The sequence below is a fragment of the Nuphar pumila genome, chromosome 7, assembly GCF_984573655.1.
Source record: "Nuphar pumila chromosome 7, dmNupPumi1.hap1.1, whole genome shotgun sequence".
Classification (NCBI taxonomy): domain Eukaryota; kingdom Viridiplantae; phylum Streptophyta; class Magnoliopsida; order Nymphaeales; family Nymphaeaceae; genus Nuphar; species Nuphar pumila.
Genome location: NC_143255.1, coordinates 39616779 through 39642983, shown reverse-complemented (window position 1 = coordinate 39642983; position 26205 = coordinate 39616779).

The window sequence follows — 26205 nt, the reverse complement described above, 5'->3', positions numbered from 1 at the left end:
GATGCTAGGTTTGGTAGAACCTATGAGTGCCTGTGATGCACCAAGAAAAGAAAAGATTGAATATTCATGCACATAATCACATAATTACCTCGAGGAGGCCATGCTCAAGGTCACCTAGTAATGGGATGTGAACTGAGAGTTGTTTGAATGAGTTAAAATAACTTTGTGTCATTGAATCTTTTGGTGTGAAGATTGAGCTAGTAAGCTCGAGTATGTGTGCTGAGAGCACATAAAATTTAATTGATGAACTTAATAATCAAATCATACTCATGACCCATTTAAACCTGAGACTATTTTAGATAGAGTGGTGGTACACACGATCTGAAGACTGTTGTTGCTTTTGGAGAGTGCAACATCTCCTTTGGTCTTCTGTCTAAGGTTGTAGGGGATCAAATTACTGCGTATCCTAGGTGGTATGTCCCAAATCTCATAAGAGTAAGAATCAATTCCATATAGACCACTTGAAGATTCTCTCGGTTGCGTACTGCTTCAGTAAAAACTTTATGGGAGTTCGCAAATTCTTCAAATTGATAAGGCTAATAAAATACATAGCATAACAAGCACCTCATTGGATTGGTGAATCAAAGTTAGGAACATAAGAGTGTATCTTTAAGGCAGAAAATGAGAAACAAAGGATTAAGAATAAAGTCATTGCATTATTTCAGTTTTTGCATGAATTGTTATTATTTTGGCACAATACATTGTAGCCTATTTGTTCTAAAAATATGAATACAAGCACGATTGATTGTGTAATTGTAAATTATACTTATTTTGATATTTGTGTTGCATGATTTTGATGTCAATCTGAAAATGTGTCAATGCTTATTTCAGTGTTTAAAATATATCTGTGTTCATGGATTTTGGTGTAACATACTGAGGTTGTGGTTTAATACCTCTACTTTTAATATTTCAGGTAATGAGTAAGCTATAGGGTGATTATAGGAGGCTTGGGGTGGTGCCAAGAGAGTTACACTTCTTTAATGTTTTTGAGAATACTTATACATTTTATTATTTGATTATTTCATTAAATCTTGTAAACTTTGATAATTTGTGAGACTAATATTTATTTATCTTAATACAAACAATAGTTTGATTCAATTATTCTAGTATTATATGTTTGCAGAGGCGGAGCGGGGGGGGGGGGGGCAGCCCAGTCCTGCCTCCCGGAACAGTTAATTTTTTTTTTAAAGCCCAGTCCTAGCCCAACCATGATTCCATATGAAATAGGTTTTTATCCATTTTTGTAGCCCAGCCCTGACTGCAGCAAATAGTTTGATTTGTCCATATAAAATAGACTTTTATTAATAATCATAGCCATTTTTTATTTTATCTCAATTTTTTTTTCTGGGGGCGCTGCCCCCGAACCCTCAACTATCACACCATTTTTTTTTGCTACACCCCTGTCACACACACATAAATCCTAGCTAAGTCCATCCCTGCCTCTATCCTTTCACAGGTTTTGATTTTAACCTCCATCCCCGTTCCATATCCACCATCCTCGGTCCAAGCAAAGCGAGGCAGGGCGGGACCTCGTTTTTCTCCATCAACCTAAAGTCAGCTGAACCCAAATGGTGAGGGGAAGACCGTCGACGTTTAGACAGAGAACGGGTGACATTCCAATCACCGATGATAAGCTGAGAATCCATATGATGATGCGAATGGGGTGTTCTATAGGTTTCGGCATTCAAGGTAGGAATTAGAACCATAAACGCCCCAAATAACGAGGACATCAGTCCCAGAATCAGCAAGAACTGTGATCACTTGTTCCGTTCTCCAAAGCACTTCAACTTGGATACTTCGATGTTGTCGCCAAAGACAAAAAATTCTACTGGAGGGAGAAGCATCAAAGTTTCAAAAAATATGGTAGTCAGCAAAACATTGGATCATGAAGGGGATCATTCAAATAGAAATTTTCATCTCTAGAAAAAAATACGATATCAGGCTGGTGAGAGTGCAACAAAAGAGTTTCTTTACTTTCAGGCGCCATGTTCTCCTTGGACTAGCGATCACGCCAAATCCCTTGCTTTTATATACAAATCATGAGAGTGCATGTGAAGTTCACAATATAGTCACTAAATATTGATTACTTTTGAAAAAATGGGCCACTAGAATATGTTAACTGGAAATATGCCAGCCTAAGTATGAAGTGAGATTTTCATGAGTTTATTTTTTTCTTAAATTCTACCTTATGTGCTCTAGATGCTTGGCTTTATAAAAATAAACTCTTGAATTATCCGGTTACTATGCATAAGAAGGATCTTTTAAAGCATGCAAATGAATGACTCAGAATTTTAAAAAAAATTCAAACAACCAAAAATCACATTTAATCAGAAAGAATACATGATCCAATAATCGATTGCTAGAAAATGAATCACGCCAAATGCATCCCTAAGGTTGGATTTGCAAAAAATAGCGGCAGAAATGCCTAAAAAAAATGCGATATCACCAATGTTGAAAACATCATGTTATCATTACGTTTTCAGAATATTTATATATTTTTACATTATTAACGTTTTATATTATTATATAATTTGAATATATTTTCAAAATTTTAATACATCGATATTTATCCAAGATTCTCCTGAGACAAAACAAATTGTTAATTTATCGAGATATTTTCCTTTGACGAGAAAATCCCGATAAGGAGATTTGTGACTATGCTTGACAACGCTTCAATTCAAACTGTTCTCCCTCCCTCCCCCCCCTCTCTCTCTCTCGTCCCTCTCCGTCCCCTCTGGATTCGTGCTTCTCTCTCTCTCTCTCTCTCTCACACACACACACACACACAGAAGCTAGGGTTTCGTTGCGCTTCGAAGTGCTGAGCAAACCGTGTTGTTTCGGTAGAAAGGGACGATCGATCGAGGAATACGGAGACAATGAAATCCCCAGGCCCTCTCCTTCTCGTGTCCTTCTCGATTCGATTGTGCTAGGTGCGAGGGGAGGGGCGTGGGAGAAACTAGGGGAGAGTTTCAAGGTGGCGACAACGGGCTCGATTCGGGCGATGGGGCGGAGGGATCTCTCGTCGCTCCTTCGCCTCGTCTGCTGTTGTTTCGGCTTCGGAAGGGCCGCTCGGAGGAAAAACGCGATGGTGGTGATGGCGATGATGCTGGTGGTGATGATGGTGAGTGAGGACGACGATGTGGTTGGTTGGAATCCCAAAACTTTGTTTTTTTCTTTCCCCAATTTGAACTTCCTCTTCGTTTGCTATTTTTTCGCTTTTTCGGCTTCTGTTCGTTGGCAGGTTTCTTGGGTTTTCTCTGTTTTGTGTTTGATTTTTCTTGGTTGTAGAAGGTGAGGAATATATGCTCTGGATGATTGTTGAAGTTGAACCATGATGTGTCTCTCGGTGCATTGGTTTTTTAATGCATTTTTCATCATTTGCTTTTTCCTTTTGACAGCGAATTAGGAATTCTGTTTGACGTTCAAGGTGTTGAAATAAATAGCTTAAGGCGGGATTTGTAGAAAAACGAAACGAATTTTGCTGTCTAGCTCGAATCCTCATTGGAACAAAGACCATAAGGGGGATCTTTTCTTACAAGGAATGATCTAATGAACCAATGGTGGGTAGTCATACTGAAATCATTGGCTTTGTTTATAGGAATCAGCAATGGTGGGCAGTCAGAGTGGAATTGAGAATAGGATGTATTAATGGTCATGGTTCCGAAGAGTATTTTCTCCTTCCCTTTGGCTAACCAAGTTCGGCTAACCATAGAATATCTTGAATGGATGGTCACCTGCTCTATTCAACTAGCCGGGCCTATGGAAGAATCTGGAAGTACATTTCAGTCAAAAAAACCCGAGATTTGAGATATATGCACCTATTCCGATTCATAATATGATGATTCATGCTTCATGGCTTAAACAAACCAAATATTAGGCTCTAGGCCATCCCTTCATGTTCCTCTTTCAATCTCAATTCCAAGTTCCAATATTGCACTCCTGGACATAGGGTGGTTCCTCTTTTCTCCTCATCTCATGGTCTTTCTGTTAGAAATCCACCCGTACCTGCGTTGAGAAAGAGAGAGAGAGAGAGAGAGAGAGAGAGAGAGAGAGACGAAGAGATGAAAGCAAGAGGTGAGCGGCTGTCACGATTTCAGTATGAAATCATGACCTAAACTATTCATTTATAACTTAATTTTACAAAGGTATGGATCCGGGTCTGGTGTATCCAGACCCGATTAAAATATAACGTATATTGTACACATTTTTTTTACATGGATCGGGTCGGATCCCGGGTTGGATCCTTTTGCACCTTTTTCACCCCCCCTCAAGTTGATCATGGTTTTGGACCATGAACAACTTGCCTTTAAACATCCAAAAACGATCATTTGTTAACCCTTTGGTAAATATGTCTGCAACTTGTCTTTCAGTACTGATGAATTCATGTTCAATCTCTTTTTCTTCAACCTTTTGTCTCACAAAGTGTTGGTCAATCTCAATGTGCTTAGCACGACTGTGATGTACTGGATTGAATGACATGTTGATAGTACTTTGGTTGTCACATAGCAAGGTAGTGTGAGAGATCTTTTCTCCTACTTCAGTTAGTAGATGCCTGTGACTTCGGCAATAGCAGCAGCCATGGATCTATACTCAGCCTCAGTGCTTGATCTAGCGATAGCCTTTTGTTTTCTACTGCTCCAAAAGACTAAATTTCTTCTAATGTAGACACAATATCCTGATGTAGATCTTCGTTCGTCAGGATCTCCTGCCCAGTCTGCATCACAGTATACAGTAAGTTCGTGCTCATCTTTGCCATATGACTGTGGTGAATATATCAATCCATCCCCAATAGTCCCTTTCAGATATCTAAGGATTCTCTTGACCGCTTCCATATGTCCAGTACGTGGCGAATGCATAAATTGAGACACTTGATTGACTGAATAAACGATGTCAGGTCTAGTGAATGCGAGGTACTGTAACATTCCTATTATGCTTCGATACCTGGTGGGGTTATCACACAGATCTCCATCATCAGCGCTAAGTTTTTGATGAAGCACACTCGGAGTTCCTAGAGGTTTGCAGTCTTTCATACCTGCCTTGTTGAGAACGTCTACGGTGTACTTATGCTGAGTGAGTGTCAAACCATGAGTCTGGTTATCAACTTCTACACCAAGAAAATAACGTAGAACTCCAAGATCTTTCATTTTGAACCTTTGACCTAGCAAGCCTTTTACTTCTTGACTGTAAGCAGTAGAGTTTACTGTGATGATAATATCATCGACATAAATTAATAATAGAGTAGTTACAGTCTGATTTTAAAAAATAAATAATGAGTGGTCCAGCATGGAACGTGAAAATCCATGTTTCTGAATCTCTAGCGAGAAGCTATCAAACCAAGAGCGAGATGCTTGCTTCATACCATAGATAGCTCTGTTTAACCTGCACATATGGGTTTTACAATGATATCTAGGGGGTTGCTCCATGTATACTTCCTCCTTCAAATCTCCATGCAAGAATGCATTTTTCACATCGAGCTGACTCATCTTCCATCCATGTTTAACTACCAGAGAAATAATAATTCGAATTGTTCCCATTCTTATAACTGGACTAAAGGTCTCATCATAGTCTTGCCCTGCTGCTTGAGTGAATCCTTTTGCCACAAGCCTTGCCTTATATCGTTCAATGGTTCCATCTGGCTTGTACTTTATTTTGTAGACCCATTTATATCCGACAACATTTTTGTCAGGTGGTCTGAGAACAACTTTCAAGATTCCACATTCATGTGAGGCTTGCATTTCATCATTCATGGCTTCTACCCATTTGGTAGAAGTAGTTGCCTGATAGTACATAATGGGCTCATCTTCCTTATTGAGTGCAGTTAAAAAGAGTTGAAGATCCAAGGAGAAGTTGTTATAGCTAACCCACCTGTCAATGGGATGTCGTATGCAGTTTGATTTTCTGACCTCAAGAGTATGAGAAGGAGTTGGATTGGCGACTGAGACATGATCTGAATGACTTGATGCTGTCGGTCTCTGTCTAGAATAGACAATGCCTTTGTATCTGCCCGGTACTTCCTCTGCATTCTGTGATCCCGACGTCCCACTGTTCTCAAACATCTCTTCTTGTTGTTGTACGCAATCTGAGGAACATGCTTCATTGGAGCCAGCAAAAGGTTTTGAACTCAGCCAAGGACAGTAAACTTCAGTTGGCATGTTCGTTGCGTCAGCTCTGTCATCAAAGTTTTGTTCATCAAAAACAACATTTCTTGAGATTCTGATACGTTTGTTGGTGGGATCATAACACCTATATCTTTTGTAGTCATCTGCATATCCCACAAACCTACACTTCTGGGCCTTGTCCTGAAACTTGTTTCTCAGAGACTGATCAACATGCAAATCATGATAACTAGGATGAGCTCCAAAAAGACAATGATAATGAGACTTATTTTCCAGAACAACCATGGGCAGTCTATTTATCACATGCACGGCAGAATGTAAAGCTTCTGTCCAGAGGTTGATGGGAAGATTACTGTCATGAAGCATACTCATGGCACTTTCAACGATATGTCTATGTTTTCGTTCAGCAATTCCATTTTGTTGAGGTGTGTGAGGGCAGGACACCCTTCTTCCTATTCCGTTATTTCGAAGAAAAAAAATAAAATCACAGGATGAGAATTCCCCACCTCCATCACATTGGAAAAATTGAATGGACTCAGAGAATTGATTTTTGACCAAGGAAAGAAAATTTTGAAACAAAGAGAAGACTTCTGACTTTTATGAAATATATCCATGTGTATCGAGAATAACTATCAACAAAGATTAGGTAGTATCTGCTTCCAGATCCAGAGACAATTGGGGTGGGTCCCCATACATCAAAACAAATAATCTCAAAAGGTTTTGAAGCTCTCTTATTAATTGAATGAAAAGGCAATACATGACTCTTGCATGAAAGACAACTGGAACACTTGTGACTGCTCTCATCCCCATTGAGACTTTCTTTTGGAATGAGATTATTAGAGACAAGTTTTTCAATAAAATGACCCCCACAATGTCCTAATCGACTATGCCATAAGAATGGCTTATTACATTCAGAAATACTAAAAACATTAGCATAAAAGGGTGAACATGACTCTAATGAAGGCTTCGAATTCAAATGAACATGGCAGACATCATGACATGGAGCTTCTTCAAAGACATACATATTACCTCGTCTCTTTCCTTCAGTGAATGTTTCCCTCGTGCGTAGGTCTTTGACCTGCACAGAAGATGGGGTAAATTCAACTGAAGCATTATTATCATCAATGAGTTTGGAAACAGAGACAATATTTTTCTTGATGTCAGGAGCATGAAGAACGTCAGAAAGAGTGAGAGTAGAATATGACATGGGAATGACAATTTTTCCAACATGAGAAATAGGATGGTGGGATCCATCTCCAGTGACAATCTTACTTTTTCCAAAATAAGGAATAGGGTTAGAAATTTTACCTGCATCGCCTGTCACATGAGTCGCTGCCCCTGAGTCGACAAACCAAGTGCCTTCGTCATTCTGCTTCAATTTCAACTCTGACAAGGCAGATATCAGCAGATCTTTAATCTCTCCACTGTCTCTGGTATTTGTGAATCTTCTTTTGGTTTCTGTCTGTGGACCCTTTCCTTTATTTTCTGGATTATGCCAGCAGTTCGCCTTGATATGCCCCTTTTTGTTACAAAGGCAGCAAGTAGGGATGAATCTTGGTCCTTGCGCATGAGCTAACATGTTTGGAGTGGGAAGCAGACCACGCCCTCCGTATCCACTTCGCCTTTGTCCTCCTTGTCCCTGTCCTTTACCATAAATCACGCATGTGGCAAAAACTTCTTGAGAATTTGGGTGAATGTGTGTTTCTTCAGAGAATCCCTTCAGAGTCATTTCATACTGGATCAATTTGGCTCGTAGCTCGTCAAAGTTAGGAAGAACAGGAAGGCACAATAGTGAAGTGACTATCATATTGTAGTCAGATCTCAATCCACTCAAAGTTTGTTGCACCATGTCATTGTCACTTACGACACATCCTATAACTGCAAGCTGATTTGTAATGATCTTTATTTTGTTCAAATATTCCATGATGGTCATGGAGACTTTTCTTAACAGCTGAAATTCTCTTTTAAGAAAAACCATCCTTGCTTGAGAAACCTGCGAATACGTCTGAACCAGTCGTTCCCAGAGTTGTAGTGCTGTACAATTGTCGGGAATGGCAACAAGGACCTCTTGAGACAGGGTTGAGGTGATGTATGCAACAACTGATTGATCTTTCTTTTCCCAATTGAGAAATTCTATATTTTTGACATACACGATCGAACTTGCCCCTTGATCATCTTTCTCTTCTCTCGGAGCAAATTCTGGTGGGACTGCGGTGGTTCCATCTAGGTGACCTAAGAGACCTTGGCTCCTTATAAAAGGAATGATTTGCCTCTTTCAAATCAAGAAGTTTGAGGTATTCAACTTTTCAGAAACGAGTTGATTGAGAAAACTTGAAGAAATATGTGATTGGGAGGAATAAGGATCCATAGAGAATGAAATTCAACAAGAGTGCTCACGAAATGCTCAACCCCTCTTTCTCCTTTTTTTTTACGGCTGTCAGATTCAGAGAATAGAGAGAGGCTGTTAGATTCAGAGAATAGAGAGACTGAACCCCTTTGTTTGCACTCGAGAAAATTGATGTTGAAACTTTCCCACGTTAAATATATTTTCAAACAAGTAGCAAAAGAGAAACAGGAAAGGGAACTTCACAGCAAATATATTTGAATATGTAGAAATATATGCGTGGAGGGGATTGGACAAACGATAGCAGTAAAAAGGAGTCACGCAGGCAATATCCAACAAAAAAACTGAAATGGGCACTCGATAGGTCTGAGTTTCAGCCACTCGTTTTTGTTTTTTGTTTTACAATCTGGGTTCACGTGAACATGATTCACGTGAATCTCAGATCCAAGAGAGAAGCAAGCCCACGTGCGATGTGGGTACACAGAAAAAAAAATCAGAAAAGGGAAAAGAACGAGGAGGAAAGAACGAGAGAAGAAGGAAACAAAGAAGAGTAGAAAAAAGGGGAAAAACCTCAAAACTCCGATGATGAAAAAGGTGCAAAAGGATCCAACCCGGGAACCGACTCGATCCATGTAAAAAAAAATGTGTACAATATACGTTATATTTTAATCGAGTCTAGATACACCAGACCCGGATCCATACTCTGTAAAATTAAGTTATAAATGAATAGTTTAGGTCACGATTTCATACCGAAATCGTGATAGCCGCTCACCTCTTGCTTTCATCTCTTCGTCTCTCTCTCTCTTTCTCAACGCAGGTACGAGTGGATTTCTAACATGGTATCAGAGCTAAGATCTTTCTAAGGGCAAAAAAAAAGGAAGGAGGTTTACGACAGATGCGACCATCGGAGTTTTGAGGTTTTTCCCCTTTTTTCTATCTTGAATATATGAGCAGAAGCATAGCAATAGCAACTGCTATTGGGAACTGAGATTTTGCTTCTCCAAGTGGTATTCTATGTCACATGGGTGCGGGTGCGGCACTTTCAAAAACCTTGGGTGCGGGGGTGCGGCAAAAAATTATATATATATATATATATATATATATATATATATATATATATATATATATATATATATATATATATATAATTCTCCAAGGGGGGGTCCGCGGGTCCCGCCCCTGGCGGGGGGTTATAGGGGGCAGCCCCCCCCCCCCCCCCCCCCCAGTTTTTTTTTAAAATTTTGCAGCCCATTTCATAGGGCAATTTTCAAAAACAAAAAACCCAAAAATGGACCAAAATGACCCTGGGTGCGTTGACTGCACCCAGTGTCGGGTTGACCGCACTGGGTGCCGCACCCGCGTCGCGTCGACGCGGGTGCGATACCTGTCTGGCCGAATCCCTATGACATAGGTGGTATTCACTTGCATACGTCATGTTGCTGCACGATTCTTATGGGAAATAGAAGATAAATGAAAAAAACAAGGGGAAAAACAGAGGGATCGTCATAGTGATGTGGCAGTGGATAATTGGGATAAGGCCATTTTAATGATGTTATCAATATGACTAGTATATAAGGGGACATGATATGGGGGCCAAAATGGTGTATCCGTGTGACATACAATAAAAAAATTATTGGTTGTGGAGGTTTGCCATGATGCCTTATACACATAGTGACAAAAGTTTAAAACGACAATTTCTTGGTTTTCTCGAATTTTTTCGGCAAATTCTCTAGAAAAAAATTATAAAAAATCAAATATTTTTTCAAAAAATCTATTTTTTTAATAAAATAAAATAAAATAAAAATAAACTAATTACACAATTGATCTTACATGCAAAAAACAATATAAAGTCTATTTTCAATTCCACAAAGCATATCTAGGAAGTATCAAGCATCAAATAATAACCACCACATCAAATATGTAAGAAGTATCAACTAAATCATTAAATATCAAATATGTAACAAGTATCAACTAAACCAACAAGTATATCGTATATGTAAGTACCCACTAAACCATCAAACATCAAATGTGTAATAAGTATCAACTAAACCATCAAACATTAAGTATCAATAATCAAGTACCAGAAAAAAAAATGATCACAAAATCATAAAAAAACAGACACTATAAAGTTTCAAGTTCATACAAAAAGACAATTCACCTGCTACTAGTTAAGAAATCAAAAGTGTCTTCATCAATTCTTTGGCCTTCAATATTTTCATCTTCATTATCTTCTATTTTCTCTTCTTCATTCCTTTCTTCCAGTGTTATTAAAAACGCGCCTCAAGGCGTAAAAAGCGTGCCTCGCCTCGAGGCGAGGGCCTTTTTGCCTTGAGGCGCACTTAAAAAGCATAAAACCCTCAAGGCATATGCCTCATGCGCCTTGAGGCGAGGCGCGCCTCACCGTGAGGCGCGCAATTGAAAATCGGATGGGCTCGGACCCGAGTCCGACCCGGACCCGGACCCATATGCTCGAAGGTTCGAGAGAACCTGTGTCTTTAAAAAAGACACAGGCGCCTCTCTCGAACCTTCTCTCCACTCCGTCCCCTCTCTCGAACCTTCTCTCTCCACTCCGTCCCCTCTCGTCTCCCGCCACCGCCGACCACCACCCGTCGCCGGCCACCACCCGCCGCCGCTCATCGCCTCTTCCACCTTCTTCTTTCCTCTGCTGAGAAGGCGTCGGCGACCCGCCGGCCACCACCGTCTTCTTTTCTCTGTTGCGAGGGCGCCAACGACTCACCGCCACCGCCGTCCGTTTCAGCGACCTCGACCGACATCCCCAATGCCGCCTTTTCTCTGCGTTTTTTGGTGACGTCAAAGTCTCCGACGCCAGGTAAACCCTCTTCTTTACTTCTTCTCAGTGAGGGGTCGACCGACAAGGGGCAGAGCCCCCTGTCGTCGCCTCTCCTCGGCAGGGCCCCTGCCTTTCTTTTGGGATCAACGACAAGGGGGCGGTGCCCCCTGTCGTCGCCTCTCGTGGGCAGGGGGTTCCCCCCTCTGCTTTTCTCTCTTGGTCGACCGACAGGGGGCACCTGTACTGCTATTTTCAGTGAAAGCCTTCACTGTCTTTCCAGTGGATTCCCAACAGTGCCGTTTGTGAAAGCTATTGATGATGTTATGGAGTCTATTTCGTACCGGTATGTGTTATCGGCAAGCTGGTGGCAAATACATCGTGCACGTTTGGTCTGTCAACCTCCTTCGAGAGTTGGAGTACATCTGAAACCACATAGTAACAACTTTCCCTACGCCACCATGTGGCCCATCCTCGCCAAAGCTAGCCGCGACCTATTACTGCTGCCCGATGGCGAAAACACACCGGACATCAACTACGCTCACTTCGCCGAAAACATCAACACCGACTGACTCTGCCTCTTGCGACTGGGCCTCACCTTCTCCGACGAGAACGACAACCTCCCCACCCACCCCCACACCGGCCAGAAGTTAGTCTGGGAGTTCCATGTCAAGGTCACCAACTCCCCAAACGAGATCAACGCTGACTTGTGGCAGTATCTGACGGAGCGTGGCATCAACGTCGACGTTAACCTGCAGAACGGTATCGACCTGAACGTCCTCAGCCCCCAGTTCAGGTGGTCGGGCTTGTTCATGAAGGACCGCATCACGTGGGTGGTGTTAGGGACGACCTTCAACTTCTGCTGGATGCTGAAGGTCGTCTGGGGGCACATCTGTAACACGCTGCAAGAGTTCCTAAGGTATGTGAGATTCTTCTTCCCAAGGTTCACTAAAGCATTTCTTATTTATTTATAATTTTAGATAATTTTTACATTTTTTTAAATAAATTTTTTTTGAGGCATACGCTTTGCGCCTCGAGGCTTACGCCTCGCCTCAGATTTTGGTGGAGCGCCTCGCTATGCCTTAACGCTTTTCACAACACTGCTTTCTTCAATTGAGCCATATGCAAATGCTTCAATGTCTTCATACACAATAGAGCAAAAATCTTTTACTTCTTTTCCAATTGAAGTCTTTTTAATGTGCATGTTCATGCCCACATACACTAAATCAGTAAGAGTTGTTGGCTCAAGATGGTTTCTCTTTTTGGTATGTGTTGCTTCAAATGCACTTCAATTTCTTTCAAATGCAAATGCATTGCAAGGTTGACTAAGTATCTTAATTGCTAAATTTTGCAAAATGGGGTCATTTGCTTTACTCATTTCTTACCATATTTCTAATGAAAACAAAAGCAAGTAATGGAAAATTGAGAATATATTCTAAAGTAAAAAAATTTCCAAAATGCAAATTAAAATTGAAACCTATGTGGATGTGCAGTACGAAGAAAAGATATTGTAATCACATTGAAGATCTTTGGATCTTTTGAATGATAACAAGTCAATTCTGAAGCAAAATCATTCTTTTTTTCTTCTTTCTCAACTATCTTTTTCATCATTTCCTTCAATTTTTTATGATTTCATTGTTCATCTTCATAATACCATTATAAAAAAGTTGTGAATTTAAATATCTAGCAACAACATATAAGTCAGTTTTCAAGTTGACCTCTCATCTAAAATCAATGATGTCCTATAATCGCAGATATTTATTTACTTGACCATTATAAAAACTTTTGATTGCTACTTTAACATGATGTATACCGTCATACAAGTAACCTATGGTAGAACCATCCTCAAAAGTTTTATAAGTGATTCTACTTTTGCTACTATTTCTCTTCCATTTTCTCAAAACTCCTCTCATTGTAACCTTTTCTAAATTTCAACATTCTGAAGCAACCAAAACCCTTAACTTCTCTTTCATTTTCAATATAGATTGTAAACCATAGTCACCTGTATCGTTAAAGATAATTTCTTGGCAAGGGCATTTCTCGGAGAGATTTTTAAAAGTTGATAAATCTCGGGAATATCTTGGAAAAATCTTGAGAGTTAAAAAAATTTAAAAATATAAATAACAACAAAAAGCTAAGAAAAGAATAAGTTTTGCATTATTTTTCTTTCAAAAATATCAAGAAACATGTTTTAAAGGTTTTAAAATATAAAATAAACAGAAAATGGGAAATACAAACTTAAAATAAAAAAAATTCTAAAAAAATATTGTGATATTTTTGTGATATTATCGAGATATTATCGCAATATTTTGTTTCTGTCGATATTGTGAAAATATCACAATATATTCCCGATATTATCGGCTACCTTGAAATAGCTGATAATATCGTGATATTTTCAAAATATCGGCGATATCGGTGACAGTGTTGTCAACAACAACAACAACAACAACAACTACGCCTTCATCCCAAAACAATTGGGGTCAGCGATATGAACCAAAAAAGAAATTCATTTTGGGTCTTCCACATGAATCCTTTTCCTCCAATCATTTCTATCCAACGCCATGTCCTCGGTGAGGTTCAAAGCATTCATATCCTTTCCTATCATCTCCATCCAAGTCTTCCTAGGCCTACCCCGACCTCTTTTAACTAATATATTTTCCCATTTCTCCAACCTTCTAACTGGAGCATCATTAGGCCTTCGCCGAATATGTCCAAACCACCGTAAACGATTCTCTCGCATCTTATTTTCAATGGGTGCAACACCTACCTTCTTACGTATCTCTTCGTTCCGAATCTTATCTTTTATTGTATTTCCACACATCCATCTAAGCATCCGCATCTCAGCTACACTCATTTTTTGAATATGATGTCTCTTGGCAGCCCAACATTCCGTACCATATAGTAAAGCAGGTCTAATAGTCGTCCTATAAAACTTTCCCTTCAACCGCAATGGCATTCTACGATCGCACAACACTCCAGTAGCACTTTTCCATTTCATCCACCCAACCTTTATCCTATGATTTACATCTCCATCAATTTCTCCATACTTTTGAATGATAGATCCCAAATATTTGAAAGAATCATCCACCGGTATTTCTTGCTCACCAAGCTTCACTACACTCCCATCTCTATTTCGTTGCTTACTAAATCGACATTCCATGTATTCTGTCTTACTCTTACTCAACAGTGTTGTCAATATGAAAAAATTATTTGCAAAATGAGTAGACTCAGGCCTTTGTATCTCGCTATCCTTTGTATAATTTCTTATATGCTGTAAAAAGATTGTGATTTGTACATGAAATTTTTCATTATTTTTGCATCCAATAATGTAGGAGAGAAATTAGCGAATTTACCACAATCTTCAAGTATTATATGACTATAATTTGCAACACAAGATGATGTAAAAATATGAAGGTATCTTGCCTCAACTAGAACCCTTGTTTTCACGTAATTTGACCCATTATCTGTCACAAACTGATTGTCTGATCCAATTTTTTCAATAGTAGATGGTATAGATTCCTCAATATATTCAGTAGTTTTTGGCCTTTTAGCACATTTAGATTTAAAAAGACTATGCCTTTAGGGCATGAGGCCAAAATATTTATGTGTGGGCGATTTGTTTTCTGTCCATATATCAGACATTAAAGTGCATCCTGATATAGACCAAGAATACTTCATCAACAATTTATATAACTTGCCATTTTAGGTCTTGAAGTCATTTGTTTTAATTGTTTCATTACTAGAAGAGACATAACCAAACCCACAATTTGTAACGACATTAATCATCTCTTTGAATGCATTATCTTTAGCTAAACTAAAAGGAAAATTATTCATGACAATACATTTCATAACACACATGTTTGCATGTTCTTTCTTCTTATTTATCAAAGCATTTATGATATGTTGTTGTTCTAATGATTTGGAACTTGACATATGTACTATGCCTACAACTAGAGAAGTAGAATAAGTGCCTATATAAGTAGAATCTGAGCTGCTTCTAGTAGCAGACAAATAACTTGTGATATTTGATTTCTTCCCTGATGGCTTGGACTCCAGGTCATGAATTGAAGCTAACGTTAGATGTCTCATATCTGACTTTATGTGCTCACATGCAAACCTCTATTTGATATGCCCACAAGATGATGCTTAAATTGTGTTATTCCATCACAAAATTCTGTGTTACAGTAGTGGCAATGTAATCGACCATCTGATAGTAGTGTAGCATGGCTCCATAATGCATCTTTAGGTCTCCCCATCTTTTTCTCTATATAAAACGATAGATGGAAAATAGATGATACGAATAAATATAAAAAAATATAGAAAATTGTCAATACTAATAAATCATAGACAAAAACCATAATGATTAAACATTTGTTACTATGCACACAATAACACATAGACAAAACACATATGAAGAAAGAGTTCGAAGAGAGAGAGAGAGAGAGAGAGAGAGAGAGAGAGAGAGAGAGAGAGAGAGAGAGAGAGAGAGAGAGAGGGAGGAGAGAGAGATTCAAATATCCATCAGAGGTATGAAGGAAGAATATCAGAAAAAAGAAATTAAAAACATCTATGATAGGTATAATTGTTTAGTTATACACTGCCGGTCCCAAGCCCGGATAAAGGAGGAGGGTTGCGGTAGGCCAGTGACAGCCAGCATAAAAACTTAGTCACACCCTATGAATATGAACCAATATGAAAATTTCGTTGGGGCGTTCCCTACTGAGCGACGCGCTGTACTCTATAGGCCCGGAGGCAGTGATAAATGGGCAAGGGTTGCTAGGTCGTTGCCCAGAAGCGACGCGTCACACCGACGCCTGGGTGTGGTGTCAAATAGGCAAGGGTTCCCTCACTTTGTTGGACGGGTGGGGGTAAAGAAGATAGTTCAAGGCCATAAAATTAGGTTAGCCACTTGGAACATAGGGTCTTTAACTGGTAAGTTGATAGAGTTAGTAGATGTTATGTGTAGGAGAAGGATGAATATTTTATGTCTACAAGAGACCAAATGGGTAGGTGAGAAAGCAAAAGTGATAAAACCTTGGGGATATAAGATTTTGTATACATGAATAAATAGGAATAGGAATGGAGTAGGGATTGTTATTAGTCGTGAGTTTATAGATAATGTAGTTGAGGTCCGTAGGAAGGGTGATAGGATTTTACTTATTAAATTAGTATTAGGTACGGATATTATTAATATTATTAGTGTTTATGCACCTCAAGTAGGTTTAGATAATTCCACTAAGCTTCAATTTTGGGAAGATTTAGATGGAGTAGTACAAGGGATATCGTATGGAGAAAGGCTTTTCATCGGCGGTGACCTTAATGGGCATGTAGGCATTAGTAGGGATGGATTTGAGAGTATCCATGGAGGCTATGGTATAGGAGAAAGAAACGATAGTGGAGAAAGGATTTTAGATTTTGGTTTGTCCTATGATATGATCTTAGCAAACACTTGGTTTAGGAAAAGGGAGTCTCACCTAGTAACATTTAAAAGTGGGGTTAATACGAGTCAGATAGATTTTTTCCTACTTAGAAAGAGAGATAGGGGTTGTTGCATCAATTGTAAGGTTATACCGGGAGAAAGTGTAGCTACACAACATAGAGTCTTAATTTTAGATCTTAGAATTAGAAAATGTCGCAAAAGAGATAGACATAGGATAGATCCTAGAATTAAGTGGTGGGCACTGAAAGGAGCTAAACAATGAATGTTTGTAGAGCAGGTAGTTAAGAAAGCTGATTGGTGTCTCGAGGAGGATTCAGAATCAATGTGGAATAAGATAGCGGGTGGCATGAGAAAGATGGCTAAGGAGGTACTGGGTGAGTCTAAAGGCGGTGCACTGCTAGGTAAGGATACATCATGGTGGAATGAAGATGTCAAATTAGCTATTAAGGTTAAAAGAGAGTGTTATAGAAATCTAAGAGTTGTGATAATGAGAATTTGGAGAAGTATATGATAGCAAAGAAGGAAGTTAAAAAAGTAGTTCGAAACGCGAGGGATAAGGTATATAAGGAGGTTTATGACAAGTTGGATACCAAAGAGGGTGAGAAGGATATTTATAGGCTTGCAAAGATGAGAGATAGGAAATCGAGGGATCTGGGTATGGTTAGATGTATCAAAGATGAAACGCAAAGGGTTTTAGTCAAAGATGAGGAGATTAAGGAGAGATGGAAAGATTATTTTGATAAGCTATTTAATGGAAGTCTTGCTTAGGATCTTGGAGACTTCTCCATTCCTTTTCATGAGATGAATCGTGACTTCATGCTCAAGATTCAAAAGAAAGAAATTGCAGAGGCTTTGAAAAAAATGAAATCAAGAAGGGCAGTTGGCCCAAATGGTATACCTATCGAGGCTTGGAAATGCTTGGGTGAGAAAGGTTTAGAATGGTTTTCAAATCTTTTTAACAAGATTTGGCAGATAAATAAGACTCCTAATGAGTGGAGGAAGAGTACTTTGGTGCCTCTATATAAGAACAAGGGTGATATACAAGATTGCACAAACTATCGTGGTATAAAACTCATGAGTCATACTATGAAACTTTGGGAGAGGGTGATTCAGTATAGGTTGAGGAAGGTTGTCATGATATCGGAGAATCAATTTGGTTTTATGCCTGGAAGATCAACTATGGAAGCTATACATCTTCTTAGACAACTTATTGAGAGATATAGAGAGAGGAACAAAGATTTGCATATGGTTTTTATTGATTTGTAGAAGGCATACGATAGAGTACCTAGGGATGTTCTCTGGTGGACAATGATGAAGAAAGGTGTTTCTCTCAAGTACATTAGTATAATTAAAGATATGTACGAAAGAGTAGTAACCAATGTCCGCACTTGTGGAGGGGTGACAACCAATTTTCCTATAACGGTTGGGTTACATCAAGGATCTGCTTTAAGCCCTTTCCTATTTGCTATAGTGATGGATGCACTTACGAGATTAATTCAAGAAAATGTGTCGTGGTGTATATTGTTTGCTGATGATATTGTTTTGATTGATGAGTCTAGAGCTGGGGTTAATGCTAAGTTAGAATTATGGAGTCAGACATTGGAAGCAAGAGGTTTTAAGTTGAGTAAGAATAAGACAGAATATATGGAATGTCGGTTTAGTAAGCAACGAAGTAGTGATGGGAGTGTAGTGAAGCTTGGTGAGCAAGAAATACCGGTGGATGATTGTTTCAAATATTTGGGATTTATCAATCAAAAGTATGGAGATGTAAATCATAGGATAAAGGTTGGGTGGATGAAATGGAAAAGTGCAACTGGAGTGTTGTGCGATCGTAGAATGCCATTGCGGTTGAAGGAAAGTTTTATAGGACGACTATTAGGCCCGCTTTACTATATGGTACAGAATGTTGGGTTGCGAAGATACATCATATTCCAAAAATGAGTGTAGCTGAGATGCGTATGCTTAGATGGATGTGTGGAAATACAATAATAGATAAGATTCAGAACGAGGAGATACGTAAGAAGGTAGGCGTTGCACCCATTGAAAATAAGATGAGAGAGAATCGTTTACGGTGGTTTGGACATATTCGGCGAAGGCCTAATGATGTTCCAGTTAGAAGGATGGAGAAATGGGAAAATAGATAAGTTAAAAGAGGTCGGGGTAGGCCTAAGAAGACTTGGATGGAGATGATAGGAAAGGATATGAATGCTTTGAACCTCACCGAGGACATGGCATTGGATAGAAATGATTGGAGGAGAAGGATTCATGTGGAAGACCCAGAATGATTTTCTTTTTTAGTTCATATCGCCGACCCCAATTGTTTTGGGATGAAGGCGTAGTTGTTGTTGTTGTTGTATGATAGGCATCATAAGGAAAAACTAATTCAAAGGAAAAATAGAACCAATTCCTAAATCCATAACTAAAGCATGCTCCATTGACCACAAAATTATAAGAATGCGAAGTTTAGAAACCATAATCAACTATCAATGTTTCATTAAGAAAGAAAACCCAATTCAAATTTCCTTCAGGGTCTCATTATCATTACCACATGTGTGAAAAACAATAATAGAAGTCTCTATGTCAATTCCACGTGTTTACTTAATTTCAAACCATATATACCAAAATCATGTCAACAAAAGAACACCGGAAGTAGTTAAGAACAAAAATTGGATATCATGTTTCCATGATCAACTATGAAACCAATCTAGAACCTAACTAAGTTTTAGAGAAATACCAATCACTCAATCAATCGAGTCTACTTCCTATATACCAAACTTCATTCTATGCCTCTCTACCAAATCCACAAATTTATTTATTCATTTGCAAACCATATAAATCCCATAATAATGTTTGCATGCGACACCAAAACACAAGAAAAAAGAGTGGATTTTTTGAATACAACAACATAAGAATTAAATCTCCATCACCGTAAAACCCTCCCTCACCATCCATCCTCATTATCTCCATTTGACCATGAGGATGCAGAACTCCAGCCAACATGAGGCCTTTTTTCGTTGGATGCAGAAAAATAGTCGAAAAAGAGATTTAATATGGTCCTTTCCCTACCAAACCGAGTAAATGACCGAAAAGGGCCTTGTGGAAGGCCCTTTTCCGGCCATAGCACATCTAGTCAACCTGAGGCCCTTTCCCTGTTGATGCACAAAACAGGACAAAGAAGAAGAAGAAGAAGAAGATGGTGATGATGAGAGGAAGCAAACAAAAATGAAAAAGGGAAGGGAAGGGAAGGAAGAAGAAGAGAGAGAGAGAGAGTCACTGTTGGATTGGTCAGACATGCACCACCATGTCGGAACCCTTCACACACTGTATGTGACTCGAGTGACACTCTGAGAGGCTGAGAAAGAAAGGGATTAGGGTCAACTCGGTTGAGAAAGAAAGAAGAAGGAGAAAAAACATGCATATATGTGTGTTGTAAAATATATTTTCATGAATAATTTTCCTTTTAGGTTAACTAGAGATGATGCATTTAAGGAGATAGTTAATGCCATTGCAAATTGTGGACTTGGTTATACCTTTCCTAGTAGTGAAACAATTAGAACAAAATGACTTCAAGACCTAAAAGGTCAAGTTATAAAATTTGTTGATGAGGTGAAAAAGTCTCTGTCTATATCAAGATGAACTTTAATATCTAATATATGGATTGACAAGAAAAATCGCACAAACAAATATTTTGGCCTTATGCCCTAAAGACACAATCTTTTTGAAATCTAAATGTGTTAAAAGGTCAAAAACTACTGAATATATTGAGGAATCTATATCATCTACTATTGAAGAGATTGGATCAGACAAAGTGATTTAGTTTGTGATAAATAATGGGTCAAATTACGTGAAAGCAAAAGCTCTAGTTGAGGTAAGGTACCTTCATATTTTACATCATCTTGTGCTGCACATTGTGTTGTTCTAATGCTTGAAGATTGTGATAAATTGTCTAATTTCTTTCGTACATTGTTGGATGCAAAAAGGCCTTTTTTCGGCCATAGCACAGCTAGTCAACCTGAGGCCCTTTCCCTGTTGATGCACAAAATAGGACAAAGAAGAAGAAGAAGATGGTGATGATGAGAGGAAGCAAACAAAAATGAAAAAGGGAAGGGAAGGGAAGGAAGAAGAGAGAGTGAGAGTCACTGTTGGATTGGTCGGACATGCACCACCATGTTGGAATCCTTCACGCACTGTATGTGAGTCGAGTGACACTGTGAAAGGCTGAGAAAGAAAGAGATTAGGCGGGACTAGTGTGTGTAATTCAGTGTAAAATTTCCTAAAATTGCATGGCATTGAACATAGAGCATATATATATATATATTTATATCAATGTTGTGAATAGTGTTGACGCATAACAAGGCGTAAGATCCCCTCATGAAGCGAGGAGTAAGCTTCACAAAAAATATAAAAAAATTGACCAAATAAAAAAAACAAAAATATTTTAGCATTATTTATGTAATATTAATGATTAATTGGATATTAAGTGGATAATCTAAACTAAATTATAAAATGAATTCTAAACCATGACTACAATGCAAGGAAAAGAAGGAAGAGGAGAAGAACATAAGAATAAGAAGAGGGAGAAGAAGAAGATTGACAGAGGAAAAAGAATAAGAAAGAGGTGGAGAACAAAAGAAGAATTGACAAAGACGAAGAATATCGGCATAATAATAATAATAATAATAATAATAATAATAATAATAATAATAATAATAATAATAATAATAATAAAAATAATAAAAAGAGGAGGAGAACAGGAGAAAAAGAGACGAAGGAGGAGAATAACAAAAGAAGAAGGAGAAGAAGATCAACAGAGAAAGAAGAATAAGAATGAGGAGGAGAACAAAAGGAGGGACGAAGAAGAAGATTAGGAGGAGGAGGAGGAGAAGAACAAAAGAAGAAGAATAAGAACAAAAATAAGATTGGCAGAGGAAGAAGAAGAGAGAGAGAGAGAGAGAGAGAGAGAGAGAGAGAGAGAGAGAGAGAGAGAGAGAGAGAGAGAGAGAGAGAGAGAGAGAGAGAGAGAGAGAGAGACCTATGGTGCCTCCCTTTTTTTCTTTTAAAAAGAGGAAAAGAACACCTCACCCTAAGGCGTACGACTCAAGGACCATGAGGCGCATGCCTCATGGTGCCTTACACACCAGTAGCGCACCTCGAGGCACCAAAGGAAGCTCCTTGCCTCGAGGCGCACCTTTCGTGCCTCAAGGTACATTTTTAACTGTTGAGACTTATGTAATATAAGTGTTGCAATTCTTATACTACCCCTTATTATAAACATTTTTTTGTACATTTCAATATTATAAATGGGTAGTTTAGTCTTATGTTTTCTTTATTGTTTCCTTTTGTTTGTATCATTAGAGGATCGACCCATATAAGAAATGTGGGACTCTCATTTTAAAGACTATTTAATGAAATAAAGAAGAGGACATCTGAGATTGGAAGGAGAGGATCAAGTGTTTCATTTTGGGACTGCTGACACAATTTCTAGGCACGAATCTTGAGGTGCTGATGTCATCACGCCCAGGTAAAAGTTGCAGTGTGATTGATCTGAGTTAGGAATTTGGTAGTGGATGATTTTAGGAATTCAAGGAAACCAAATCGTGCTCATTGGATTTCTATGATTTTTTCAATATTTTCTGAGTTTCTTGGTGAACAGTGTACAAATTCGTGTTTTTGGGTTATTCGGATCTTATGGGTGAAGTTGGGTGTCCCAAAAAGGGCCCATTCAGGTCGTTTTTATGGTATAAGGTTGTTGGGTATACTTTTTGTGCCTTATTTCGTGATTTGATGATTTTTGAGGTGTATGTGTCTGGATCCTGGCGGTAACTGTGAAAGAGGTTATTAAAGGTCATCGACCTTGGGAATGACTTGTTGGGATGCAAGTTTGGTCTGTTAAGCGTGTTAAATGCAGAGTTACCGAAAGCACCATAGGGAGTTGCTTCTCTGAAGCAAAAAAAAATTAGGAAGCGCGTTTTTCGTTTTTTTTCAATTTTTTTGTATTTTTATTTTTATTTTTTTTCTCCTTTTTCACTTCCCTTTCGCTTCCTAGGTCGCCTGTGGTTCGCTTCCGAGATGATTCCTGGTTCGCTTCTAAGTCATCCCACGGTTTTCGCTTCCTAAAATTTTGAAAGTGCCTCGCTTCCTGCTTTCACTTTTCGCTCCTGCTTCCTCGACTGACAACTTTGGTTAAATGTATATTTTGGATATTGTATGCATGAAAGCTGAAGGAAATCGATTGGTTTGGGTTCTTGACTCACTGCTTTTTGAACATTGGTAGTGTGGTTGGTTATTTGGGTGTGTATCCTTGGGTTCTTGACTCACTCCGTTGGCTATGCCACACAGACTCTTCTAATAGGGCACCACACCCGCGTCACACCCGCACCCAGGCGGGTGCGACACTTGTATACAACTTCCTTTGTGTTAGGTGAAGTCAACCACACTGAGGTCCATTTCTTTCCAAAAGTAAATTCAGTTAACCCTAATCAAGTCCATTTTTATCTATATTATATATATAAATACATAAATGCGCACAAATACACGTAGTGTTAATTTAAAATTGTTAATATATATATCCTCCTCGCAACCCCGCACCCAAGTTTTTTTAAAGTGTTGTATTGCCGCATTCGCACCCGCATCCGCACCTATGTGACATAGTCAGCTGGGCATGTTTGATGCATGAGTGTGTGTTGGCTGCATGAAATCCAAAGTGTAGCCATTAGTTTTGGACTGATTAATTCATTGGCTCTTGAGTTTTGACAGTGCAACCTCGTACTCTATTTTACGAGGTCTACATAAAAAGGATACATATTGTGTATTGTAGTTGAGGGCTGTAAGAGGTATAGAGAAAGAAGGAATTCAGATTATCCCAGTGAAGCTGGATGGGACAAATTATGCATATTGGACTGACTTTATGACAACTGTGATAGTAGGAGAAGGACTTGAGGGTACTTGGATGACTCAAGGGTAAAACCCTAGCCTACTAGTGCTGATTTTGACAAAGCAATAGAGGAATGAGTTATAAATAGTGCGAAGGTCAAGGCGTGAATTCTGGTTCAGTAGAACAAGGAATAGCTATAAATCTCTCTAAGTTTTAGGAGACCAAAAAAGCTTGGGCGTACCTCAGACAAGTACACGCAAGAAAATTAGACAAGGCATTATCAGCTCACTCAAGAATTGAGGAGTATGCGCCAAGAAAATAAGTCAATTGAAGAATTTTATTTGGATATGCAAAGAATTTGAGTTTTCCTTGCACTTATGGAGGGCCAAACAAAATATGAAAATGTGCGAAGTGTAATAAAACACGAAGACTTCGATTAGGAACCAACGGTTCTCCAATCTTCAATGAAAGTGTTCTTTCCAGGAATACACTTACAGCAACCACAAAGTGTTTCAAAGGATCACTCTCACAAACTCCACAAAGTGAATTAAATTTAATTTATTTAACAATAGGAGTGTGCCAAAATGCTTACAAAACAAAGGGGAGAACACCCCTATTTATACACAAGGGAGAGAAGTGAGAGATTAAAGAAGAGAGAGAGTAGAGAGGGAGTAAGGCTCTCAAAAACTAGAAATTCTAGCCGTTGGGAGAAAAACTGAGTTTGACTGTGCCCAACAACTAGAATTTCTAGCCTTTGGGAGCAGTCAAACTTAGTTTAACTTCTCCCTATATTACATATATTATTTATATGTTTAATAAATATATATGTAATATATATTATATATATACAAGTATATATAAGTATAAATGTATGTACATTTTAGCACTCGGTAGGATAACCGAAAGTTTTCCTAAAAGAAAGTGAAATCTAGGAGCAGAGAGAGGTTACTCTGATGTGACATAAGGCAGATCGATAGTTCTTTGAAGATATTCCTCTCGAACATAATGGCAGTCCATCTTGATATGCTTCGTTCTTTTGTGAAACGTGTTATTGCTGACAATGTAGATAGCACTCTTGTTGTCGCATTACATCTTTGAAGCTCCTAGAATCTTGATTCTCATATCAACCAATAGTCTTCTCAGCCACTTAACTTCCATTGTGGTAGTAGCCATGGCCCGATACCCAACTTTAGTTGAAGAAAGAGAGACCTTTTGTTGCTTTTTGCACTTCCATGAGATCAACGATTTACCTAAGAAAACACAAAAACCTGTGATTGAGTGTCTATTGTTTGAATCACTTCCCCAATCGGCATCTGTATAGCCTAGTAAATCTAATGTAGAAGAGGAAGACATAAACAAGCCTCTAGAGAGAATTTTTAAGATATCTAATAATACGCAAAACAACTCCCATGTGAACAGTTGTGGAAGCATGCTGAAACTGACTAGCTGTGTGTACAACATGTGCTATATCAGGTCTAGTAATAGTTAGATAAGAAAGAACTCCGATAAGTTGTCTATAAGGAGTTGGATCATCTAGGGGCTTCCCATCATCAATTCTCATCTTAACATTTGTTACTTTAGGAGTGTCAACTTTCTTATCATCTGATATTTCAAACCTCAGAATAATATCAGAAGCAAACTTAGATTGAGATAATAAATACCCTTTAGAGAAATAAGCAACTTCTATTCCTAGAAAGTAGCATAGAAATCCCAAATCAGTCGTTTCAAAACTAGTTTTAAGAATATTTTTGATATATTGAACTCCCTGTTTGTCGCATCTAATGATTATCATGTCATCTACATAAAGTAGCAAAATGGCAATACCTGCATTAGAATCCTTAATAAACTAAACAGTGTCAGTCAAGCAAGATCTAAAACCAATATCAAACATAACTTTGCTGAATCTATCATATCGGGCTTTGAGTGCATGTTTTAACCCATATAATGCCTTTTGAAGGCGAAAAGTCTTTTATTGAGAAAGATTCATACCAGGGGTGTCTCCATGTACATTTCTTCGATAAGATTTCCGTTTAAAAAGGTGTTTTTAACATCCATTTGGTATATAGACCAGTTTTTAATCGAAGCTACTGCAATAAGAGTTCTAACCGTGGTCATGCGGGCAACCAGTGCAAACATTTCTTCATAATCAATGCCATGTTCTTGCAAATATCCCTTTGCAACTAACCTAGCTTTATATCGCTCAAGGGTTTCATCACTCTTGGTTTTTATTTTATATACCCATCTTCAACCTATGGGTTTCTTTTCTGGTGAAAGATTTTGAATAGATCAAGTTTGAGCCTTCTCCAAGGCTTCAAGTTCTATTCTCACAGCTTCAACCCATTCAGGGTGTTCTTTAGCTTGAGCGTATGATGAGGGTTCTACATATAAGTGAATCAGGGCTATGCATGCTTGATATTTTAAAGAAAATGAATCATTGGATACACATTTTGATGAGGGTTTTAATACTCTAGATGATTTCCTAATTTACAATTCATCTTTACTAAGGTTAGAAAACTTTTCTAGTGCACATGGAGGGTTTTGATATTCTCCGCCTAGAATATTGCATACAAGTTTGATCATTGTGGGGCAATTCATCAAGTGGTTCAAAGTCGCTAGATTCAATAACGTTCTTGAAATTATGCT